Genomic DNA, 4,831 nt, shown 5'->3' on the forward strand with positions numbered 1-4,831 from the left:
TGTGATTGACGTGTGATTTCCATAACATTAATTATGCATTGTATATAGTTTTGATAATTTACTCCCTGTATATGGTTTTGTCTTGTATTGTTTTGATAATTAATTATGCATTAATTATGAATGTGTGGCACTGTATTAGCTAAACCGTGTTTTTCTTTGTAAAGGCTTTCTTCCTTTTTTTCCTATATATATCTTATGCAAGCTAGCATATATCAATATATACTTGCAGTGTTTTTGCATGTGCATGTGCTTTTGATCAATTAACATGAAGGGCGACGGAAGGTGCTTGAAACTCTTTCTTGCACTTTTGATCCTTTTCCTACAAAACGTAAAAGGAGGAGAAGTTGGCCACATCCACAGCCACAGCCACAGCCTCAGAGATGCTAAAGTGACAGTGAGCTGCATAGAGAGGGAAAGGCAAGCACTACTTGCATTCAAACGTGGCCTGGTGGATGTGTTCAATCAACTCTCAACTTGGGGTTCAAAAGCCCAAAAACAAGATTGTTGCAGATGGGAAGGAGTCTATTGTAGCAACCAAACTGGCCATGTGATTCAACTTAATCTTGCAGATTTCCAAGGTAAGATGATTCAACGTTATATTTTTGAATTTTCTTTCCAAGGTAAGATGATTAGTCCTAAACTGGCCATGTGATTCAACTTGATCTTGCAGATTTACAAGGTAAGATGATTAGTCCTAAACTGATTGAGTTGCAGCATTTACAATATTTGGACCTTTCATTTATTAATTATGGGAGCCAAATTCCAGATTTCATTGGTTCTCTAACCAATCTAAGGTACCTCAATCTCAGTTTCTGTCAAATGGTTGGTCAAATTCCAAGTTCGTTTCGAAACCTCACGCAATTGCAACATCTCGACCTCAACTATAATCAGCTTCAACCAAAAAATCTCAATTGGCTCCCTGCTCTTTCTTCTTTAACGTATTTGGACCTTACACGGATTGATTTCAATGGGAGTCGAATTCCAGATTTCATTGGTTCTCTAACCAATCTAAGAAACCTCAGTCTCAGTTCCTGTAATTTCATTGGTCCAATTCCAAGTTCGTTTGAAAACCTCACGCAATTGCAAAATCTCGACCTCAGCTATAATCAGCTTCAACCAGAAAATCTCAATTGCCTCCCTGCTCTTTCTTCTTTAACGGATTTGGACCTAAGCGGAAACTTCAATGGGAGCCAAATTCCAGATTTCATTGGTTCTCTAACCAATCTAAGACACCTCCGTCTCAGTTCTTGTAACTTTGTCGGTCAAATTCCAAGTTTTTTTGGAAACCTTACGCAATTGCAAAATCTTGACCTCAGCGATAATCAGCTTCAACCAGAAAATCTCAATTGCCTCCCTGCTCTTTCTTCTTTAACAGATTTGGACCTAAGCAGAAACTTCAATGGGAGCCAAATTCCAGATTTCATTGGTTCTCTAACCAATCTAAGAAACCTCCGTCTCAGTTCCTGTCATTTCATTGGTCCAATTCCAAGTTCGTTTGGAAACCTCACGCAATTGCAAAATCTCGACCTCAGCTATAATCAGCTTCAACCAGAAAATCTCAATTGCCTCCCTGCTCTTTCTTCTTTAACGGATTTGGACCTAAGCGTAAACTTCAATGGGAGCCAAATTCCAGATTTCATTGGTTCTCTAACCAATCTAAGACACCTCCGTCTCAGTTCTTGTAACTTTGTCGGTCAAATTCCAAGTTTGTTTGGAAACCTTACGCAATTGCAAAATCTCGACCTCAGTGATAATCAGCTTCAACCAGAAAATCTCAATTGGCTCCCTTCTCTTTCTTCTTTAACGGATTTGGACCTAAGCGGAAACAATCTCAGTACTGTTTTCGATTGGCCAGAAGCAGTACTTAATAAGCTCCCTAAACTAGAAGAATTGAGATTGGTGAACTGTAGTCTTCCTCCTCCTCCTACTCCAATTCTTTCCACTACTCTTTACAAAACAAATTCTTCTACATCTCTTGCGTATGTTTCTCTCTCTGACAACCATCTCACTTCTTCAATATTTCTTTGGTTGTCCAACTACAGTACAAGCCTTGTTCGTCTTTACCTCTACAACAATAATCTATCTGGTTTCATTCCCGATTTCATTGGAAACATGAGCTCTCTTGTGGATCTGGATCTCTCCTACAATAATCTAACTGGTTTCATTGCCAATTTCACTGGAAGCATGTGCTCTCTTGGGTATCTGGATCTCTCCAACAATTATCTAACTAGTTTCATTGCCGATTTCACTGGAAACATGAGCTCTCTTGGGTATCTGGATCTCTCCAACAATTATCTAACTAGTTTCATTGCCGATTTCACTGGAAAAATGAGCTCTCTTGTGGATCTGGATCTCTCCAACAATTATCTGACTGGTTTCATTGCCGATTTTACTGGAAACATGAGCTCTCTTGCGAATCTGGATCTCTCCAACAATAATCTAACTGGTTTCTTTCCCGATTTCATTGGAGACATGAGCTCTCTTGCGAATTTGGATCTCTCCAACAATAATCTAACTGGTTTCATTCCCGATTTCATTGGAGACATGAGGTCTCTTGTGGATCTGGATCTCTCCAACAATTATCTAACTGGTTTCATTCCCGATTTCATTGGAAACATGAGCTCTCTTGTGGAGCTGGATCTCTCTCATAACCAAATTGAAGGTGCGAATCCAAATTCGTTTGCAAGGCTGTGTAATTTGCAAAGATTGTTGCTTCAAAGAAATCATCTGAGTGGAAAATTATCCAAGTTTGTTCAACTATTGCCTAGATGTGCTCAAAACTCTTTAGAGGAATTGTACCTCTTTGAGAATGTTCTTGCGGGGTCATTAAACAATCTTACAAGCTTCTCATCTTTGATATTCTTGATTCTTAATGGCAATCAATTAAGTGGAAAAATACCTGAAAGTATTGGGCAAATGTCGCAACTGGAGGCAATCGATTTCAGCATAAACTCTTTGAAAGGGGAGGTTTCAGAAACTCATTTCTCAAAACTCTCCATGTTAAATTATTTGGATTTATCCTTTAACTCACTAGGTTTAAATTTCCATTCTGATTGGGTTCCTCCCTTCCAGTTGGATTACATAAATTTGACATCCTGCATGGTCGGTCCTGTTTTCCCAAAATGGCTTCAAACTCAAGAACATACTTTCGAGCTTGATATTTCGAATGCTGGAATTTCTGATATCCTTCCAAGTTGGTTTTGGAGTAATTTTCGTAATGCAGACCTTATTAATCTCTCACAGAACCAAATCAGAGGAATATTTACAAATTTGACAGTGGAGTTTACATATAACCTAGAACTACATTTGAGTTCGAACCAAATAGAAGGTCCAATTCCCTCAACTCTATCAAAAGCCTCATATCTGGATCTCTCTAATAATAACATTTCAGGGTCGCTTTCTTTCCTATGTGCAAGTGCAGATATGAGTTTAACATATCTTGATCTTTCAAGCAACAATTTTTCTGGAGAACTTCCAGATTGCTGGAGCCATTTGGAGACTCTAGTCATGCTTGATTTGAGTAACAACGCTTTTTCCGGAAAAATTCCCATGACAATAGGCTCTTCATTGCAAACTTTGAAATTAAGTAGAAACCAATTTGTTGAAGAATTGCCTTCATCGTTGAAAAACTGCGCAAGTTTAGAAGTTATTGATCTGGGAGAGAATAAATTATCAGGACCAATACCTACATGGTTAGGTGTGAGCTTCAAGAATTTGGTTATCCTGATGCTTTCCTCTAATCACTTCAATGGAAGCATGCCCTCACAATTATGTCATCTAACACGAATTCAAATTTTGGATTTCTCAGTGAACAACATCTATGGAAGCATACCCAAATGCCTCCATAGAAATAATGATAGACATCTAAGGAAATTCAAGTCTAACCAGCACACATACTTATACTAGAGATAATGATAGACATCATTATGACCTGGGTGATATTAATTATGAGGATGAAGCAAGCTTTACATGGAAAGGAAGAATGCAGACATACAAAAGCACTTTGGGGCTAGTGAAGAGAATTGATCTCTCAAGCAATAGATTAACAGGGGAGATTCCAAGTGAAATCACTCATCTTGTTGAGTTGGTTTCTTTAAACCTTTCAAGAAACCGGTTAACAGGTCAAATAACTCCAGAGATTGGAAACTTGCAGTCATTGGATTCTCTTGATTTGTCAAGAAACCAGATAGATGGAAGAATTCCGACAAGCCTTGCTCGGATAGATCGTCTTAGTTTCTTGGACTTGTCATATAACAACTTGTCTGGCAAAATACCAATAGGCACTCAGCTCCAAAGCTTTGATCCCCTTGATTATGCTGAAAATCCTCTACTCTGTGGACCTCCACTTAAAAATATGTGTGTTGATCAAATTGAGCCAACTGACTTGAGCAATGAAGAGGATAAGGATGAGTTTATAACACTAGGATTTTACATCAGTATGGGGATTGGGTTTGCTGCCGGATTTTGGGGCGTTTGCGGCACTTTGATATTCAATAGGTCATGGAGATACGCATACTTCAAGTTGTTGAATGATTTAAATGATTGGCTTTATGTGAGGATAGCTTTGATCAAGCGGCAACTAAAGTTAGCATATGCTTAAAAGATAAGCTCGTGACGGTACTCTCTCTCTCTCTCATCATTAATTTCGTTTTATAATTATTTTCTTATTGCATTTTTTCTTTTCTCCAAACTAGCGGGTATTAATTTGTTTACTTTGATATTTAGCTGCAACATCTAAATTAGGAGAAAAGTAGATGTAGCTGAATGCCTCCTTTCAGTTCAAGTGTTGAAGATTGCTAGTACGCGCATGCACATGTATCTGGAGAAGAGT

At 38.3% G+C, this 4,831-nt stretch overlaps 1 pseudogene; it reads left to right on the plus strand.

Moving 5' to 3' along the window:
• Window positions 1-236: 236 nt before the first annotated feature.
• Window positions 237-4,825, plus strand: LOC110769706 (uncharacterized; annotated as a pseudogene).
• The last annotated feature ends 6 nt before the right edge of the window (window positions 4,826-4,831 follow it).

Source organism: Prunus avium, chromosome 2 (assembly GCF_965620075.1).
Source record: "Prunus avium chromosome 2, drPruAviu1.hap1.1, whole genome shotgun sequence".
Classification (NCBI taxonomy): Eukaryota; Viridiplantae; Streptophyta; class Magnoliopsida; order Rosales; family Rosaceae; genus Prunus; species Prunus avium.